The sequence below is a fragment of the Onychomys torridus genome, chromosome 17 (genome assembly GCF_903995425.1).
Source record: "Onychomys torridus chromosome 17, mOncTor1.1, whole genome shotgun sequence".
NCBI lineage: Eukaryota > Metazoa > Chordata > Mammalia > Rodentia > Cricetidae > Onychomys > Onychomys torridus.
The window spans coordinates 46,527,647-46,540,976 of NC_050459.1; the positions used below are offsets into that span (position 1 = coordinate 46,527,647).

General features: G+C 40.1%; 1 non-coding gene and 1 pseudogene across 1 annotated transcript; one reads left to right on the forward strand and one right to left on the reverse strand.

The window, feature by feature from the left end:
- Nucleotides 1–2,348: 2,348 nt before the first annotated feature.
- LOC118569263 lies at nucleotides 2,349–2,470 on the reverse strand. Its single transcript, XR_004943052.1, has one exon. It is a non-coding gene; the product is annotated as a U6atac minor spliceosomal RNA (small nuclear RNA).
- Nucleotides 2,471–2,574: 104 nt separating this feature from the next.
- LOC118569210 lies at nucleotides 2,575–2,943 on the forward strand (annotated as a pseudogene).
- Nucleotides 2,944–13,330: the final 10,387 nt, after the last annotated feature.

Below are 13,330 nucleotides of genomic sequence, written 5' to 3' on the forward strand. Positions count from 1 at the left end.
GAAGCACACTGATGGGAACCACCAAGCGAACAAGGCAGAGCATGCTGGAGAAATCTCTCCAGTAGGATTCTTATCATAGCTTAGGGCTTAGGGGTACCTAGGGTTCTGTTCTGCAATGCATTCCAATACACTGATGTAATAGTCACAGAGACAGTGTGATACAGGTTGGTAACAAGGGACTATTAAGGAGAATAACAAAAGCCCAGATAGTTTTGACTGCCAGTCTACAACACTCCATTTTCCCATAATAATGAAGTTCTAGTGATTCTGTCAGAGGAGTCTTCAGCAAAGATGTGGCTTTTTCAGAGAACCTTAGTGCATCTGTCATTGTTCTTTAGCCTGAGACAACCTGACAAGAGAGAGGGGAGGAAGGGAAGACAAGGGAGGGAAGAGAGATAAAGACAATAAGAAAAGGTAAGGGAGAGTGTAAGGAAGATGAAAAGGAGGGAGAGGAAGAAGGGAGAGAGGAAAGAAGACTTAACTTTGTGGAAATTAATCTTTGAACGTCAAGATGCTTTCCAAAGACATTTATTGACATCATGGAGATAGGAACAAGGCACTTATCATAGTACATATACATTTTTTTTCTTTTCCAACCGGGATAATCTGTCTTTATATAATCTACAGTCAGTAATGGCTGTTTTCATCCAATATATATTAGAGCCATCGCTTCCAGGTACAAGAAAAATGAGGTTATCATGAATAACATTGTGGCTGTGTTGAGTTACCTGTGTCTGTCTTGCTCTGTGATTAATTGTGTGAGTAGGTGGTACTCTCTTCTCCAACTGTTACATGGAAATCTCTATCTTTACTTGTACCTTGAATGACTTTCCAGAAACTCTCTGTTCAGCCAAATGCTAGTTTTCTACTTAAATTCTTTTATGGTCTCTTTGCTTGTGTTTTGGGGGTAAAGAACATCTCATATTTTAAGGAAAATCATAGAAGTTTCATTCCAGTTAACTCTGAGAGCTCTTTAAGCTACTGAGTTCCAGATATGGCAGCTTCTCACAGCTTTGTGAAGAGATTTGCCACCTTTTTGTTTGGGATGCTGACTCAGGAAATTGACATTCAACTGTTGTGCTTTTAAAAGTATTTGCTGTGACTTCATTTTTTTCCCCCTCTGACAGTTGAAGCAGACAAGTGGATTAACTTTCTTGATTCCAATTATCTTTCCTATAGTCTATTGCTGATACGCTCTCGTGTCAGGTAAGTTATGTGAAGAAACAGAAAATGTCATCTGGCAAATGTGATGGCGTTTGAGGGAAGGTGTGAAAGGTATTTCTTGTCATTGGTAACTCTCCGAGAACTTTCTTTAAAAGGCAAGTAAAATTCTTTTTGAAGTATTTGAATTGTATAGACTTTTTTTGTTTTTGTTTTTTCCTGCCAAATTTACTGAACGATTACCATGCAAATGCCAATATTTGTTTTTAGAAAAGATGTCCATTGGGGAAGAAGAGTGTTTGACTTGACTTCATTCTACATTTGCGGGTTTTATCGAAGGTGTTCTGCACAGCACAATAGGTCTTCTCTTTTGTTTATTTGTTATTTCAGCTTTCCAGACAATAAGTCCTGTCTTGGTACGATAAGGTTGACACTACTGGGGGAGGAAGGCAGGTGAGGTGATGCTAGGATAATACCTGGTAAACACTGAGACTGCATGTGTGTGCCACCTTGTTTGATTTTGAGTTTCCAGATGTTAACAGGTCTTTAGTGTACCCAGGCATTACCTTTTAATTGAAAACAACTGTTTGGGATGTCTGGATAGCTTATGAAGTTGAGTTTTGGTTTATTTTATTTTCTTAGTTTGTTTTTTCGAGACAGGGTTTCCCTGTGTAGCTTTGGAGCCTTTCCTGGAACTCGCTCTGTAGATCAGGCTGGCCTCGAACTCACAGAGGTCTGCCGGGCTGTACCTCCCGAGTGCTGGGATTAAAGACATGCGCCACCACCACCCAGCTGAGTTTTGTTTTCTTAAATTACATTTTTGTTTAATAATCATTTACTATTATTTGTAAGTATTCACTTTTCCCATTGCCCTATTGAATCATCTATGTGTTTCTTTTAACATATTGAGAAAGTTAGGTTACATTTAAAATGTTATGCCTTTTTCACCTATTGTTGGACAATTTCATACATGCATTAGCAATTAATCTATCCTTGTTTTTGAGGAAAGGCATATCCCTCAAGCTCTGTGGGTGGGTGAAGGACTGCTTACAGGGGTGAGATTGAAAAAGCGCTTTGGCTCTGCCAGGCAGATCTCTGTGAGTTCGAGGCCAGCCTGGTCTACAGAGTGAGATCCAGGACAGGCACCAAAACTACACAGAGAAACTCTGTCTCGGGAAAAAAAAAAAAAGGCACTTTAGTTAAAGGCCACAAAGTAGGTGTTAATATCTTAACTGTATGCATGTTGTTAGGCCTAAGGGCCTCTTTCATCCTTGTCAAAAGTACTAGGCCAGGCTGTCTTCAACATCATGATCCTCCAGCCTCTGCCTCCTTCAGTAAAATTTTACACTACAAGGGTACGCCATCACATGCTCCTTTGTAGCTCAGCCACCATAGCCATCATGAATGACAGTAACAATCCAGACCAGAAAGTTCATGGCTCACCATCTGCTTCAGAGGAAACACATGATCATTGATGTCCTTCACCTTGGGAAGGCAATAGTACCAAAGACTGAAATTTGGGAAAAGCTAGCAAAATGTACAAAACCACACCAGATGTCATCTTTGTGTTCGGATTCAAAACCCACTTTGGTGGTGGTAAATAATTGGCTTTGGCATGATCCATGATTTTCTAGATTATGCAAAGAAGAAGGAGCCCAAACACAGATTTGCAAGACATGGCCTCTATGAGAAGAAGATCTCCCCCAAACAGTGAAAGGAATGAAGAAGGACAGGGGGACAGCAAAGGCCAACATTGGTACTGGCAAAGAGCCAAAGGAGTAGATCTGTGGTGACTTCATCTGCTGTGATAGTCAGACAGTTTCGGAGAGGACATATAAACTAAAAGCTGTGTGGGAAAACAAAACAAAACAAAACAAAACAAAAAATAACAACAAAAGGAACATTGAAGGCTCTTTGTGTAATCTAGACAGAAAGTTGTAGGAACTTCCTTGGCCTGGAAGTTCCAACCCCCATTGAAGCTTTGGTAATGGTCACATCTACAAGACCCAGAATTGTGATGGGAGGGATCTCTTTGGTGCCTAGACCCTGGACGCTGGAGGTAGACCGAGCAGAGTTCTCCAGAGAACACTGCCGGACTGCACCATACCTTTGCCAGACCCGACAACCTACCTACCCCTTCATTTGTAAGTTACCCCACAAAATAAACTCCCTTTTAACTATGTGAAGTGGCCTTAATAATTCCACCAATAGAAAGTGGCAGCTGGAAGTTCGATTTGAGTTCTTTGTCTTGGAAATTACGTCACCATGTCTTTGGAGGATGTTGCAGGATAAGGGGAAAAGAAGACAACTTAAGAAGTTATTGTTGTTGGAGGTTGGGCTCTCTTAATTTCTCCACAGTGGAAAGGAAAACCATTGTTTCTCAAGACTCACAAGAATCTCAGCCATACTAGGGAGAGTGAAGATTGCTTCTTGGCGATGGTGAAATACAAATTTTCAGCAGTATACTGGCTATTTTTTCCTCTTTACTTGGCAGAAGAATTCATGTAAATTTAAATAATGCTTGATGCTAAGTCTCATTGAGCTGATGACCAGCATTTCAGTGTGAAAGCCACATTCGCAGTGAGAGTTCCTGCCTTGCCTTCCTCTTCGTATGTATTTGGTCTATAACAATTAAATAGAGATGAATCAGCTCCTTTAGTTCTCAATTTCCTCCAGCTTAGTAATTGAGCATTGCCAGAATAAGAAAGCTCCTCTAATCATTCTCAAGATGTCTTCCCATTCGCCACTCAGTCTCCTCACCCTAATGAGCAATCAACAGAACATTTAGTGGCCATGCGGAGGCTACATAGCAATTTTATTGCTCTAGGTTTAGCAAACAAAAAAGGGAGATCATGTCAGTTGAGTGAAAACAGGAAGGAAAAAAGAAAAAAAAAGGACAGCAGAACTTTCTTCTTTAGGAAAAGAAATAAGAGGGCATAATATGGAGGAAAGAAGAAAGTTGCCATTGGTAAGGCTTTTTTTGATAGGTGTCACGGACATTGCCCCTAAATACACACTTCAGTGTCCCTCACACCCTGGCATGCTTTGAATAAATGAGTCTGTTCTACAAGATGAATGTAGAGAACTCTAAGGAGGCAGGGAAACAGAAAGTTATCTACAGGGAGACGAATGATACCTCAAACTTGCAAATGCATGACTCCTTCCCAGGGTCAACTCCTATGCTAACAGTACTTAACCACTCCATAGCTTTCCCTTCAGGAAATCCGAATGGCGACAAAATGTGAATGGACCAAGATTAGAAGGAAGGCCAATGGAAATACGGTTCTCATTGGTAATAATCTTTTTTTTTTTTTTTTTAAATGGGAAGCAGGTGTTAGAGTGACTCGTGCATTTAGTCTCCACAGAAATCTTTGTTAGAATTGTGTGGAGGTTCAGAAGGACAGACTACAGGCTAGAGATGTGGCTCAGCAGTCAACAGCTCTTACTCCTCAATGAGAAACAGTTTGGATCCCAGCCTTGGCCTGGAAGTTCCAACCCCCACTGATGCTTCGGTAATGGTCACGCCCACAAGGCCAGGCTGAGGGAGGAAGCTGAAGACCCAGTCAAGAGGAGAGGTCTCTGTTGGTTCTGGGACCCTGGTCGCTGGTGGTAGACCAAGCAGAGTTCTCCAGAGAACACCGCCACCACCGGACTGTGCCATACCTTTCCCAGACCCTGAAACCTATCCCTTCATTTGTAAGTTACCCCACAAAATAAACCTCCCTTTTAACTATGTGGAGTGACCTAAATAATTTCACCAATACCCACGTCATGAGGCTCACAAGCACCTGCAACTCCAGCCCCAAGGGACCCCATGATGTCTTCTGGCCACAGCAGGCACCCTCATGAACATATGCGCATACACTCACGAAGGCACATACACATAAGTTTTTGAGTAAAAGATTTTTGAAAAAGGCAAATGAATCTGAAACTTGATGTGATCTAAATAATCTAGCAGTTGAGGTAACTAACATTTCGCAGAACCTAGTCTAGTCCTCAAATAGATGTTTGGCTTACTTTCTGAAACTGGCCTTGTAAAATTCATATTTGCTTATTAAAAGTGAAAATCACAGAGCTGTGGAGATGGCTAAGTAGTAAAGAGCACTTCTTTATCTTATAGAGAACCTACTTTCTATTTCCAGCATCCAAATGGTGGTTCACAACTCTCTAACTCTAGTTCCAGGATATGGAATTTTTTTTTAATTTTTTTATTTTTTTTATTTTTATTTTTTTGCCTCTGTGAGCAATAAGCACACACATAATAAAGATCCACACATGCAGGCAAAATACACATATACAATAAAAAAAAAAAACCCTAAATTTAAAAAAAAGTGAGACTCAGAGGGCCTTTATTCTCTCTGCAGATATCATTATTTCCTGTGTATTTATTAAACCAAAATATGAATGATATGTGCCATGTGCCATGTATAAGCAACCTACTCTATCCATTACTTTTACATCATTCTTAATAAATTATATTTAATAAGGAGCAAAATAGTTTTCAAGATTCCTTGTTGCATTATTTTAAGGGTTTATCAAAAATAAAAATCATCACAAAACACATTTGGAACTGATTCATAGGTTCAGCACCCATACACTACAGCATCAATTAAAAATATTTGGAAAAAAGGGACTGAGGCAATAGGTTGGTAGCTGAAAGTGTTGGCTGTACAGGAGGACCTGTTTACCACAACGTGAAGGCGAGATAGAGGTATCAATAGGACCATGAGATTTGAGGGCCACTGATCTTGTTCCATTGTAGTCAGTGGCTCCATAAAAGGGTATAAACCTCTCTGATCAGAGTAGCCTTTGAGACGACCAAATCTTTTTCACAGAGCACTCAAGGCTTCTCCTCCCACAGGGGGAAAAAAAAAATCAATCTAGGTAAATGTGCATACAATTCCTCAAAAAATACCTTCTGAAGCATGTACTTTTCATCTCTTAAAAAGCTTTAGTAAATATCAATGATTTAAAAAGCACACTTCAATGCCTCATCAAGGACCACACTTGCTAGCAACAGCTCATTTACAATCTGAAGAAAACCATCTGAAGTAAAACGTATGAGTATAGCTTTTCAGATATCTTAGCCGTTGTAACGTGATAGGGCTGATGTTCAAAAGTTCTAGCACTAATGATATTTACCACAGTAGCACAACTGGAAAGCACCAAGGTCACTTCCCCAATCTCCTTTCACTGTGTTGCTCTCCAAAAGTGTAAATATGACTGAGTGTGTAGAAGCTGCTCCCAGTGCTCTCACGATAAATCCAGAGTGATAAATGACTTTCAGACAGTCCTGAGCATCCACAAGGGGCTCTAATAATATTGAGGGAAATTTTTATTATGAATACAAATCACCCCTAAAACTCGCAATACATCATACTGAGTAATATCACAATAAGAATGAGAAAGAATTGAAGCTTTCAATAGGCACATACTTTTATGTACTTCAACCAGAAATTTTTTCTTTCCACTTGCTCCTTCAATCTAACAATAAATATTATTATGGAAAATGAGAAAAAATTCCTGAAACATTTATTTGAAGACTTGATTTGTAAAAAAATAAAATTAAACAATACTTAACCTCTATTATCAGATATTAATGCTAAAATTTTTATTCAGATCTAGAATAATGATAATGTTCCACCTGGGCTGAATTGGAAAGAATTTTTTATGTGTACTTTCATGTGAACTTTATAACAATGTCCAGTAATAAATATTTGTACTTAGGCAGAGGAACCAAGATGTTAGAATGGTGCTTTCGTTAGTGAAAAGTTTATGAATGAATAAAATCACAAGAACTTTGCTTGAAAATCATATGTTAGTTTTACCAATGCCCTAATATTCGTCTCACTATATCCTGGGCCACTGTTATGATTAGAAACATTGCATAAAAATGAACCCTCAACTTAAAAGCTCTTGGTGTTATTTGATTCATGACTTTCTGGATTGAGAGTATTGGGAGACCACAGTGAGGTGATTCTCCCCAGGGTCCTTGTGCCATTGATCCAGATTTTGAGAGGGTTTCTGCTTGTCAGGGGGATCAGCTGGTTGCATGGCAGCATTACTCATGGATACAGTGGAAATGAGCTGTTGTCTCAGAGCTCAACTAGGCTCCATTCTGGAGGCCTTTTTACAAAAGGCTTCTCCACGGTGATATCAAGGGGAGTGGGGATTTATTTATATATTTATTTTAATAAGAGCTACTTTGTCTCAAGGAGAATGTCTTAGGAGAGCACACTCTTTTATGGTCTAGTTTGTGGAATCACATGTTGTTTTTGACATTATACTCAGAGAGATCATCCCCAAGCTCACTTTAATGTTGGGTTGTCAAATGAGTGTGTCAATTTTGATTTTAAGCATGTTGGACGCCAAAGACACTTGTCCTCTCTGATTTCAATTCAACCCAATATAACGTTTATTGATATTGAACCTAAATTGAGTTTTTCTAATGGAACTCAAAAGAACATGAAACCATTTGATCCTGCTACAGGCAAGACAAATGCTGTGTGATCCCATCAAGTAATCTGTAGATAAGAGGTGCAATTCATTTTCCTCTCTTTTCAAAATAAACCAATTTTGATTAAGGAAATGGCATCCGAAGATCAGCTGTGTCCGCACAGAACAACAGAGGAAAAGTGGTGATTCTAAACAGGAGTGAAAATATGATCACTTTGTTAGAGGAAGAAAGTGAGCCCTTGCTTTCTGTAAGGGGAACTTGCTTCCCCTGTAAGTCACAAAAGTAATGGAACCAACTTCTGTGAAGCCTATCAAGTCTGTCTCTCTGGCATGTCAGAAGCTCTTTCTCAAACTGAGTAGAGAAAGTATAATCCAACTGAATTTCAAATGTTTCCTCTACCACAAGGAACTATAGAGTGAATTGCTTGACTTACACATTCTATGCCATTTTATGTATTAACCATCTCTATTTTATTTTTTAATTGTGTATGATGTACGTGTGTGTATGTATGTATGTATGTATGTATATATGTATGTATGTATGTATGTATGTCTCTGTGTGGTTGTATGTACATGAGAGCAGGTGCCCACAGAGACCATTGTTTAGCAGCCTGGGCATCCAGCCCTCAAAGTCACTTAATAAATGTTTTTTCTTAGTTCTCCTTATTTTCATGCTGTTTGCTACACTAAGGTTTTTGAGAAAAGAAATAGGTTGATTCCCCAAATATAGTTGTAAATATGTGAAAGGTACGCAAGTGAAAGATAAGAAATAAACAGAAATAGCTGTGGCAGCTGGAGCCCTGGGGAGATATTTTGTTGCTTTTATAATGTCAACATATTGTATTTTCAGTTTTAAAATAAACTAGAATCTTCTGAAAGTGTAGCTTTGAAAAACAAAGGAGATATGTTTGCCATAGGGGCAACGATGTTATACTAACTTATGCTTCCCCTTACGGGACTCCTCTTTGGTTTTTCTCTATTTTGTGGTGGTTGTCACAATGGAATCATTTACAAGCAGGTGATGCGAAAATACATTTCGCATGGCTCTAAATTAGATTTCTGTTGTCAGAGTCCACAAACTCCGATGTACTAAGGAATCCTATTTACTTAAAAATAAACTATGTTACACTCCAAGACCCAGTCTAACTCTTCAGTGGGAAATTTAATCTTGGTCTGTTGAGGGTCTCATATTCCGGAGTCCTCAAAGGTTCTTGTGCTTGAAGAGACCCTCCCAAGGCTGAACATGTAAGGACCGTCACCACTGCCACCTGTCTACCTGTATCACTCAGTGTACTTGGGTTCCACATCTCCTTTATTCCCTGGTATTCAGCTCAGCTGCCTGTGTGCTGCTCATAGCTGTTGACAAGGCTTAGGGCTCCATGGGGTAGAGTCCTTTCTCTGTCAGTCACTCACTGTGCAACCTATTCTGCTGGGGCATTGTGCTCACAGACACAGGGCAACCACAAGTCCCTCTTCCTTCTGCTGTGGCACTAACCGTTCAAGGTGCCCAGAATTTAAAAACGAAGTCTAGGAGGAGTGGATGGCTACTAACTTCGCCCACCTGCACACCGGGTGGCGAAGGCCTGCCTCTCTCCTTGGCCAAGATGAGGAGCTGGCAAAGAAGAACATAAAGAATTGAGATCGGTATCTACAAGGTACACAGCTAGAATGTGTTTCATGTCTCAGCTTTTCCAAACCTCAAGTGTGAAACCCCCAAAATAGAATGTTTAAAACTCTCTCATTTCCATCTACTGATTTTGGGTGGAAATGATCTCGGATGCAATATATCTAAATTCACTCGCTGGGATGAAGATCCTAAGCAGAATAGTGTTTTTCATGATTATCTCAGATAAGGAAGCATCTGAGAAGAAAAGTGGTCTCAGAGATAAACGCCAAGCAGTGAAAAAGAAAGACAGAGAGGGTACTATGTAGTTAATACTGAGTGTCAACTCAAAATACCCAAATCAGCTAGGAAAAAAACCTGAGGGAACATCTACAAGAGATTTTCAAGGTTGAAGGTAGAAAGATCTACCCTGTTAACATGTGCTGGATAAATAGGCTGGATTCAAAGGGAGCATGCCAGCTAAACACCACCATTCATGTCTTTCTGCTTTGAGTGTATGGAGATAATGCGACCTGCTACCTCAGGCTTCTGTGACCATGTATGATGGACTGTATCTTTGAACTATGGACCAAAATAAACTTTTCCTTTCTTAAGTTGCTTTTTTGTTTTAGCAGTTTGTTGCTGCAGTGAGAAAAGTAATGTATACATGTACAGACAGATGGACTAGTAGCAGACAATGGGAAGGCTACAAATAATAGCCAACTAGACAATGATACATGTTCACTTTTTCTGGTCCACAGGCTTTCTCTCCTGTTGAGGCTATCTTGATCTAGGTTTGTGTTTCTCTTTGGTTTTCCTGTAGCTGGGGTCCCTGAAGTATTTCTCTGTTGCATGGATCTTTCAACCAGTGACTGGACCTAACTCCATGTCCTTGGTTTCATACTCACAATCTATCCACTGAGTGTCTTGATCCCCTTGAGGTATAGCCTCCATCTGCTCGGCAGACTCACTTCCAGTCTTCTGCATATGTGCCCAGAGAATGCCCTTCTCTGTATACCAACCTCTGCGCCATCCTTACTCAAGTAATGACTTGCCATTGAAGACCTTACACTACCTTTAGGTCTCACTGATATCCTGAGTGTTGTGTGAAGATTATTTGGATGATTCCAGCACATCCCAATGCCTCCTTTTTTTTAATGCATCCCTGTAGTATTTCTCGTAATATGTGCTTGAAAGTTTTCTGTGCTTTATTGAAGTTTCATTAAGAGAACCTATATTGAAAATTTTTTCATAATCCCTCCGAAGTTATAGTTAGACAAAGCGAAAAGATGTTTAGTTCAGAGAGATGATGTATTTCAGTACATCCCCGAAACTGACCCAGACCTGAGGAACAAGTTCTCCAAACAGATCGCGAGAGCAGCCTGAGAGTAGAGAGGAGACAAACTGGAAATGTACCCGCCTGCTTGGGTGTCACCCCACTTCTGCAGGCAGCTCTTTGTGGGGACAAGTTTGATGAGATTTTTGTCTCCTAGACATCTTCAAGGACCACTTCACCACTCTCTCATCCTAATTTTCAACAACCAAGAGTGTCCATGAAAGACAATTTTACTGTGACTTTTACTGTCCATTGTTATAAAGGCAAGTTTTATATATGTTACGGTCTCTGGTCTCAAACCCAGAAGATGAATGACGAACTTCTGATTATAGAATTTTTTACATTCATCTCAGAATGAAATGGTGTGCTCTTTTAGAATGTGTGATTGCAAGAACACAACAGAAGCACATGCAATATTTACTCTGGGTTTCAGATGGAAGATAAACAAAAGGTTCCAGATGGGTAAGAAGAAAGCTGCTTTAATGCTACGGGCCACGGGAAAATATTATAAGAACTCAGCTGGATATGGCAAAGCCACTACCTGAAGGGATCAAGGAATTCCTTCAGAGGAAGCCAAATTCCAAGGAGCTTTTGGTGTTATTTGGCTTGTTATATATCAGCTGTCTTCTGTTATGGAAATTATGTGTGCCTTCAGTTTTCCCAATTGATTTTTCCCTAAAAAGTGCTAACAGTGTGGACTGATCACTCTCTGGACATATACATTTAAGGTATTTAGAGACCAGCCTCAGAAAAGGCTTCCTTCCCCCTAGCCCATCCGTTTCTCTCCTTTCCACAATGGAATCAGATATCTCCCTTAGCCACATTCTAGAACGAACAGAAATAAAAGTCCAGATCACCACAAGCTAGTCTCCTGATTTAAGGTAAATTCCACAAGGAGACACCACCTAGGTCAGATGGACCTTAAGTAATAGCTTTACACAATTTAGCTCGGACCCTCCTTTCTTACAGCCTTATTAACTTTGTAGACCCCCCAATTTCTTACCTAACCACTTCTTGGGATATAGACTGAGCACATAGATCCCCTTTTTGATATACTAACCAGTCATTAGCACTCAGCTGACCTCCTCTTTTACCACTCCCATTTTGGATTGTAAAAGAAAGCCTGGTGGTCACTGCCTGAGATAAATTCTTACCTACCTTTATGACCCCATAGAATTCAAGCCTGGTGACCTTCCTTGACCAGGGGATTGCTATTGCTTGGGTTTATAACTGGATTCTGTAGCTAGAGATTTTTGTTTGTTTGTTTGTTTGTTTTGTTGTTGTTGTTTGTTTTGTTTTGTTTTTCCAGGTCCTGTCAAATCCCTGCAGTCCCATAGCCCACTTATAAAATAAACATACAGATGCTTGTATTATTTAAACTGTTTGGCCATTAGCTCAGGCCTACCATTGTCTAGCTCTTACTCTTATACTCAGCCCATTTCTGTTAATCTATATGTCACCACGTGTTCCGTGGCTTTACCTGCTGCCTTTACATGATGCTCCCTGGATGGCAGGCTGGAGTCTCCTCTTCTCTGCCTTCCTGTTCTCTCAATTCTCCTCTCTGCTAGTCCTGCCTATACTTCCTGCCTGGCTACTGGCCAATCAGTGTTTTATTTATCAATCAATCTATGATAAATAAACAGGTTTCCTGAGAGACTTAGAGAGAACTGAGAGAATAAGGAGGCAGAGAAGAGAAAAGAGAATGGAAGAACTAGATGGGGAAGAATTGGAGAGGAACAAACTAAGATGGGGAAGAACTAGATTGAAGGGCTAGAAGAGAGTACTAGAGGAACAAGATGGAAGATGAGGAAGAGCCAGATGGGGAAGAACAAGATGAGAGAGGAGGTGGGAGAGGAGCTGATATGGGAAAGAACTAGATGGATGAGAACCTAGAAGGGGCAGAACTAGATGAAGGAATTTAGATAGAACCTAGAGAGAACAGCAGATAAATGTAGAGGGAAATGGGGCAAGAAAGGAGCTAGGCATGAGAGCAAAATAGAAACTGTGTAGAGAGAAAACTATCACAGAATAATAAAGTGTATGAACTAAGGAGTTTTGTGTACATAGATTCATTTCTTTTCATCAAAGATTAATTATCAGCTGGTTGTAGATTCTTCCCAGACCCTGGGAGGGGACTTTCAAGGGGCTGGACCACCATAGTCTCTAATATTTTAATGTAACCTGCCTTCAAGCTAGTAGGTCCACATTAATAACAAAAAGAGTTGTGAAATACAGCTATATATAATGGGAGGAGTGGTAGACTCACAAGTGTTTGAATCTGTAATAACAGAAATCTGAATGATATGATTTCCATGTCTGGTACAAGTGTGCCATGGCACTATGGGAGAGTTATAGGAAAGTGTCACTTCACCATGGGGGAAAAAAAAAGTCTAAAACCTCTAAATCCTTCAGAGCTAGCAAAGGCTAAGAACTGGATCCGAGGCCTCATTTGTCTACATACCGTTCATTATAGCCTACTTTTCTCACTAACAGCTCCCACTGCCTTTCACCTACATATTACAAGAGCTTTGATACTTCCAGTTTCATCTGCAGCTTTCAAAGCATCCTTTCAGGAGGACTGAGATAATTTTCCCAAGCAGAGCTTTCTGATCTGAAACCATCGCAAAATCTCCATTGCCTGCAGTTCCTCCGCAGTGCGGCAGAAGGGAAGGGTTTCAAAGGAGGAGGAGTAGAGGAGTCTGAAGACAGGAGTGCTAAGAGTGTGACATGAGACTCTCTGAAATAGAACTTTGAAAAATTACAAACTAAGAAGA